The sequence below is a fragment of the Dipodomys merriami genome, unplaced genomic scaffold (genome assembly GCF_024711535.1).
Source record: "Dipodomys merriami isolate MVZ:Mamm:240054 unplaced genomic scaffold, mDipMer1.0.p SCAF_262, whole genome shotgun sequence".
NCBI classification, from domain to species: Eukaryota; Metazoa; Chordata; class Mammalia; order Rodentia; family Heteromyidae; genus Dipodomys; species Dipodomys merriami.
In genome coordinates, this window is record NW_027204071.1 from 348,564 (window position 1) to 357,072 (window position 8,509).

Here is an 8,509-nt window from a genome sequence, read left to right on the forward strand (position 1 = left end):
TAAATTATTCAGGAGGGCAATTCATCTCCCTCAACTCTGTAGTATTAGATTATTGTTTAGGTTCATATCCTAAAGAGACACGTGGACTCCCTGGTATTCTTCAAGTGAATTGCCTGACTTTGATGTCAAAATGTATTCAAGATTTGTTTGTATACATCTATAATGATTTCTGCAGAGTTTGTGATTTTTAAATCAGAAATCATTTTTAACTTACCTGTTGAAATGAGTAGTACAGAAACTAAAGATATTTCTGGTGCTTGTCTGAAAAAAAGTATATTTTAAAATAATCTGTATTTTGTTTGTATAATATCCATAATCTATTTCATTCTCTCTTAGATATAATACTTTGAATTCTACATTGTTTTATAATATATAGGTTCATTATTAAATGTGTTATTTCAGATAGCATTCCATATAGAAACAGTTTAACATTTCTTTTTTTCCTAGGTCCTTATACTATGTTATTTCTTTGGGAAAAATTGACAACGTTATCTAATTTCAAACGTTTTGTAAAGATTATGCTATATAAAGGCCTTTCTAAGGTGAGGATTTAATACACTGATGTCAAACTAACTTTTAGTTCAATTAATTACATGTATTGTTACATTTGTATTTTTGTAATCATTTTTAATAACTGTTTTTCATTTCTGGCATCTGAAGAACGACAAATATGGCATACTTCACAAATTTTCATATCATCCTTGTGCAAGTGCCATGTTAATCTTTATATTGTTGTAATTTGGGTAAACGTGCTGCTGAAGCATGTAGTATCCTGTAAATTTATGTAGTTAATGATGCAGTCTTTATAAAGGCATATATGCTTGGTTGACTGTTTGTAACCAGGAAAACTTATTGTTCCTAAAATGCTATTGATCTTACTTCTCTAAAATTCTGTGTATATTGTAAAACTTATATTGTTTGCTCGATTGCTCAGATTTGCAATTTTTTTCAATGACTATTTTAAGTCTTTTTCATTTAAATTTGATCATACTTTGAAGCCTTTATAGCTAGGTCCAAAGGTGATGGCTTTTCAAGTAATTATTTATCAACTGAGATAGCTTTGTGGAGCTAATGGATTCAAAATAAGCCTTGCTTAAGAGCTACATCTAAACTTCTGCAGCTTAAAATTTCCTAAATGAGGTCTTACTGGCACAAATGTCTACCTGACCCTTTACTCTTCTTCCATGTAGCAACAGACCAACCAGAATATCTTACCCTGACAGCATAGATTTCCTTATTGGAACAAAACTAATCTTAGTTAATAGGGATCATAGAGAGATGAACAGTTAAGACAGAATCGTTTATACTAGAAGGTATTTTATCAAAATATAATTGTTTGTTATACCTAACATTTCAAAAGTAGCTAAAGCCAAGAAGGTGAAAAAAAATTCATATGCATGATTACCTAATGTCCTGGCCAGTCTACTATCCAACCAGGCAGGAATTTACACTACTGCCTTTTTTTCACGAAATATTTTCATAGGTACAAGAGAAGTCTATATGTTTCTCCTCGATATTAGGCCTTAAATTGGTAATGTTTTAATCACAGTGTTTCCTCTTGCTTCTAGGCTGTAAATCTACAAATGGTAAAGCTTTAGGTCCAACTCTACCAAACACTGAGGTAGAAATAATAGAATAATACTTTAAAACAGAGTTACCTTTGATACCCTAACCACAATAGAACATTGCAAAACATGTGCCTTTTTCTTATATTATATATAGTTATATATTTTATATTTATACGTGCTGATATTTTATTTCACACAGTGAAGCTTACTATAATTAACTGATAATTTGACAAATAAATAGATATATATTACAATAAATAGATTGGAATATAAATAATTAGGTTTAGAATATATATTAATATATGAACAGTATCAATGCAATGTCTTCGGTATAAACATTCTAAGTGTTCTTGGTCTTCAGAATTCATTTTGTTAAAAAAAATTGTTATTTTCCTCTAATTTATAAGGGAATTTACACTCCTGCTCTGTTTATTATTTTAACTCACTGGTTCCAAAATGTTTTTCTCCATATTTCTGAAGCATTCCTACTGATTATACCCAAATTTTGCTGACATGATGTCTAAAACTTATTATTCTTCTGCAGGACACATGGGTACTAGGATGTCAGGTTTCAGTTATCCGCATCATCAAGTAACAAGGGCAAGACTTCTCACCTAGGCCCATGCAATGTGCCAACGGAAAGTAATAAAAATCCATCTCAATCCTTACGACACTGGAATTAGCAGTAAGCAAATGTGAAATGCAAGGCAACTTAAAATGAAAGATGAGATCACAAAATCTGAAAGAAAGTACAGTAATACAAACTTTCAATTTACAAAGGACCAGCACATATGAGTGAACAAGATCACAAATGTCACAAATTATTTTTAATACCTCTCTCCTAATAATTACTGAAAGATTTCAGTCCAGCATAAGTAGGCCAAAAAATAGTTCCTAGAACGATAGATCCATAATTGTTCTACCAAGGCTAGGAAAACTTGACTTACAGGTCAAATATAATTCACAAAAACATTAATTGAGAAGATCGTTAATGCTTCAAAATACTGGTAATTCAGGAAAACTTGGTTCTGCCGTATAAAAATGTTATCATTCACTAACAAATGATAACCTATATTTAATCTCCTGAAAACAGATTCCTTTTCAAATAATCTTTTAAAATCACATTCACCAAAATAACAATTGACAAGTCGATGATAATTAGTGACATTGCAAACTTTTCAAGTTTAGGGTGCAAGTTACAAAAGAGTTGATTTATTTACCCATCACTAATGCCAAACAGGTTCAACCATTCATTAAAGTGTAGAAATAGTACCACCCAACATTTATGTTGTTCAGTAGGTGTCTTCCAGGAATGTGTTAAATAGAACACCCTCCCATAATTCAAACCCAAAAACTAGCTAATAAAGTAAATTTCATCACTTAATAAGGTACATTTTAAAAAGTCACAAATAGTTGCCTGATCACATGTTGTTTTATGTTTTTCCTATCTTTTTAACATAGTAAGAAATAGGACTTAAAGTCATGAATATGGGTACTCATCAGAGATGTGACAAACATAAAATCTGTCTTCTGTTTCTATCATATTCCTTTATAGTAGTAAATCATAGTTTTCTTCTTTTTCCAAAACTTATAGGTAGTAGAAAATATGATCCCATGTAAAATAAAATAATCACAAGCCCTATTACAACGCCATTTATAAAATTTGTTAGTTAGGAATATATTCTAAGCCATTTTTAATCTTTCTTGTTGACTAAAGATTAATCTTCCAAATGGATGAGAATAAAATCATGTCTAGGGGCTTCAAGTCTCCAGTCTTGCAAATTGTTATTGCAGATGAATGAATTATGGAAATATATACTGACATCAGTTCAAGTATAAGCAGGATTGAAACTCCATGGAATGTATATAAACCTTTCAAAGTATTAACAGAGAGTTTAACAGAATGACTATCAGGAAGTTGAAACCAGAGAGGAAAGCCATAGAATGAATAAAAAATGGAACAAGGGACAAGTACAGCTAGAATACTCAATGTAGATATGTTATAAAGGAAGTCGTAAATCTGAATTAAATCTTGGAGAAGAGGTTGGTTGAGAATGATAGAAGGAGTCACTCTGATCCAAGAACACTGGGAAATTTGATGGACATATTTATTGTAATACATGTGCACAACCTTTTGAGATTTAGTTAAAAAACACAACAAAAAACAAAAACACAAAAATCACAACTAAACAGCAATCTCTAGAGAGGATGAATGGACCTCTCAAAATTTTAAATAGTTAATGAAGGGTAGTCTTGGGAAAAGCAAACAAAGTTGTTCAAAGTGGGCAGTTTGGGGTAGCAGAGAATTTTGAACAGATTTAAATAGATTGTCCAAGGTTAATAATCACCAACATCTGCTGCAAATATTTTCTTCTGTGCGTTCTCTTTGTCTGCAATGAATACTCCAGTCCTCAGCCACACTTGATAGCTTGTGAAGATAGAATGGAAGAAACAAGATCAAGAACACATTACTCCACTGGAGACAGAAGAGTCCTCTATTTTTTCTCTCATCTCTCTTCAGTACTCTTTCTTCATACTTTTAAGTCAAGTGATTTTGAACTATATCTTTCATTCTTTGTTCTGGCAAAGTAATTAACCAAACTAATTTACAAAATATTATTTGCCATTTTTTCTACCATGCTGTTTACTTATCCAAGAGAGTCCATTAAACTTCACCCTTGCATTTGGTTGCTAAGAAATCCCAACATCTATCTTAATGAGGACAAACTCTAATGTAAACTTTGTCTCCATAAAATCAGTCCAAGAAGCTGTGATCACAAATTAATATCTATACTTTTTTTCTTTTACCTTGAAAGTCTTCTTGTGTCTAAAGGGCCACAAAATAATTACTCCCCCACTTTTTGGTTCAATCACTTCTAACCTAAAAGATATATTTTGCTAACAAATGCTTAGAGGAAGTATACTCCACTTTAATCTTCTCTCCTAAGTCTCTACTTAGATAACATATCAGGAACAAAGTTATTCTTTCCAAAATTATTTCAATAGATTATTTTCTCTTGGTCTTGCATTTGCTCAACAAGATATATGGAGAAAAATAGAGTTATATCACCCATACCTTGTATGACAGTGTCTGTTACAACGGACAATACTTCTTTGTCCTACTTCTATGTCCTCCTCATAGTTCTTGCTTGATTTCCAAATAATCACACCTCCTTGGCTTCAAGTCTAGTGAAGCTGAAGAAGTATATGGTTTCTCTTTTTAAACTCTTTTATTTGGATGTGGAATTTATGTTCATGTCTTCATTCAATCTGTTGTGCATTGTAGTGAGCCAAATACTCTCCGCAAAATCACTTTGGGTAGCAAAAATATTAACAAAATCTATATCAAAAAGTTTTGGAATCCTTCTACTGCTGAAGCCAATATGCTTTAGCTAGAGCTTCTAAGAACACCTTATCTTACCTTTTCAATTTGCTCAATTCTTTTCTGATCCCAAAACTTTTTGGCTAATGTAATAAGAGAAGTCTTTACTATCTCATGTTAATAAGGATATTATATTTTGTGAGCTACTTAGAAATGTGAAATCATTGGTTTGAGGTATCCAATCAGATTTTTTCTTTGTTTCAGTGCTTCACATGCAAAGACATTGTGGAAAGTATTATAAACAGAAAAGTCTATATCCAATACCTTCTTTCATTGTGGAGGGCAATTTGTCCCTAAATGTTTTGACCCAAATTATCTTTTTCAGAGCATTTCTGTTTGGTAATTAAAGGTCAAATCACAAATTTTGAAGTCTTTTGTAAAGAAATATGAATTTAAATTCCATTACAACCTTGTTTCACACAGTGAGCATATATGTCCTGGGTAAGGATAATTCTCAAGGGAACCTACAGGATTTATAGCAAGGTTTCTGAGGTTTGTTTGTTTAGTGTGAAAATGAGCCATCTTCAACATTGCTCCCTCTCAACTAAGTCTACATGGATTACTTTGCATGAAAGCCTATTTTCCCAGGGAATTTTAAATTTTCTTAATAGGCTAAGTTGTTAAAAAAAAAGTTTGAACGATTAAAATTTACCTGGCATAATTTTAAAACTCTTTTGAAATTCCTTTATCAGAATCGCAAATTTGCCAATCCTAATTCCACCTTTACCATCAAAAACTGTTACATGCTGTTTTCATGATATAGTGTCCATGAAACTATTATTTTCCAGTGTCTTTGTTATGCATATATATGACTATATAAGCTGATGCTGAGCAAAATGAACTCCAAGATATGGAAACAGATTTTTATTTGCGGTTTGTGTTTTTAATGTACTATGTGATTTCTATTTTCTTTGGGTTTTTTTCCCCTATGGTTTGTCCCTGGCTGTATTTGATTTTGGTACCCTGTGTATTGTGTATACATTTGCCTTAATTAGGAAAGGGAAGAGGAACAACAAAATGGCGAGACAAAGGACAAAGGGCAAGACAATGCAATAGCATTACTCACAAGACAATATGTTGGAAATGTACATTAAAACTTGTGAGGAGTATTGAGGTGAAGGAAAACTGTGAGAAAAATGAAGGAGGGGGTAACACCTTTGAAAAGTTATGTATTAACTTCCTTACAATTACTGTAATCCCACTGTGCATCACTTTGACAATAAAATTAATTTACAAAATAAGTTGCATGAAAAAATTTCACTGTATTGGTATAGTAAATATTATTCTTTATGCAGTAACTTTTTAAAAATTGATACTATTTTGCATCTAATTTGAATTAAATACCCCTTTTTAATCAGAGGACAATCAACTTGAATCCAACTAGACAATATTTTCACAATATACTTGACAATATTTTGAAAAAAGAATAAATTTAGTACTTTCTCATACTCAAACCAAAAACAGTTTAATTCTATGGAAACCCATAACTTTTAAAAGTAAGTAAGTTGTTAAGAGGAGAGAATATCTGTATTCTTCAAAATTCCTATGACTGATAACTACTCATTTTCAAATTCTGAACATTCCATTCCTGTTGGCATGTTATGAAATTCTGCAATAGATGCAGTTTCCGGTGAGATGTTACAGATTGAGAAATCAACAGAAAAATAGTCACATTCTGGTAGAGGATAAAACTATGACGCACCTGTAATAATTATTTCTTCAAGAGTAAGCAATTTTTTATCAGTGTAAGTTATTATTTCTTTGACCATCAATCCAAAGATTTATGCCATAAAGTCATCCTAGCTCAACAGTTTCCAACTTGTAGGGTACACCTCAAAATTCCTTTAATTCACATCACAAATAGCTTATCTCTATTGTGAAAAATACTACACCTCTGCTAATGTGATGCCCTTTGTGTTCTGGAAAGAACACCACAATAAACTCGGTTACATCATTTTCCCCCACTGGTATTCTTGAGATCAGAACACTTGCAAATATTATTTATATTTATGCTTTTTAACTATCATAGATATTTAGGATGCTAAGACCAGAAGATTTCAGTTCAAAGCCCACCCAGGGAGTAAGTTTCCCTAGATTCTTATCTCCAAGAAACTTTTCAAAAAAGCCAGACATAGGTGGCACTGAAGTTGAAGTGGTAGGGCACGAGCCTTGAACATAAACAGGCTCACTGACAGTGTCCAGGCCCAGAGTTCAAGCCCTATGACAAATCAATAAAACAAAAAACAAACCTAAACCTAGCAATTTTCTCATTGTATACAGAGGCACATAATTTAGGAAATTGCTTCCTGTGTTACATAGAGGTAGAAAAAAAGATGTCATAAAATTATTCTCTTCATACCATGTTATACCAAAGCCTCAAAAATTGCTGTTTTCTAAATTTATAAATTAACATCATCTTTTTATTCGCAACACTGTCTACATTATTCACATTATCATTTTATACATGAACTGTTGGAATTATCTATTAACTAAGTTCTAATTATAACTCTCTTGAAAGAATATTCTAGGCAAGTAGAATGCAAGAATCATTTGTGAATTTGTCAATTAAACCCTCTACTTAAAAAGAAATTTGTAGTGTCTTATAGAATATGTAATTAAAAACAAAACCAAAACATTTATTTTAAATCTAAATTCTAATTTAGCAATATCTACAAAGACATACATTAGAAGAACTTTGCTTTTTCTCTGGGGTTAAGCTTTTGTAATCCTTCATCAATTCTTTGGAATCCAACAGAATTATGATAAGAGAATTTTGGATGAGAATCAAGAGCCATTTTGCATCTAGAAATGTTCTGTAATGAAGAGAGCATTTGAAACACACCTGAGGATTATATATGAGTTGCATTGTAATAGGAAACTTAACTTCTCAAAACATAGTGACAAAATTAGCCCAAACTTCCAACTGTGTATTCCTTTCTTGTTTGGTTTGTTTTATTAAGACAAAATTATACTAACTAGTCCAGGGAAGTTATCACTATGTAATTCCACTCTCTAATCTCCTCTAAGTCTGAATGCTAGAATTCTAGCCTTGTATCACTTTGCCCTGCCATAGTTTCTTGGTTTATTTAATCTAGATACGGACTAGCAATTCTGAACTTCTCCAGTGATATTATCCACTAGACTTCTTAGACTCTTCATGTACTATTTTCAAAGATTTTCTAACATTTGACACAGGATTTGAACATTTTCAAATACATCTGCAGGGTCTCTGATTCATTCCTCCATGGATCAAATCCCTTTACTATTGATTACTTGACTCTCTTACTATCTCAAGTTTACCTATGTAATATTCTCAAACTTTTTTGAAGAAAGTTCACTTGAGGATTTTCTAATTTAATTATCACTTGATTCTAGTCTTACTCAGGATATATTTTCTATTGCTTTCTAAATTTTCTACATATTCTGAGAGTTGTATCATTTGTGTATTTGTGTGTGCGCATTTAAGTGCCTCTGTGTTTATGATTATGTTTGTATGTATGCATGCAAAAGCCTCAAGCTCTTCTTTATCAATCTTCCTCATGACTGGTATTCCATGACC

The 8,509-nt window shown here is 31.8% G+C and overlaps 1 pseudogene; it reads right to left on the reverse strand.

The window, feature by feature from the left end:
• Nucleotides 1–664: 664 nt before the first annotated feature.
• On the reverse strand, nt 665–764 carry LOC138837116 (U6 spliceosomal RNA; annotated as a pseudogene).
• Between the last annotated feature and the right edge of the window lie 7,745 nt (nt 765–8,509).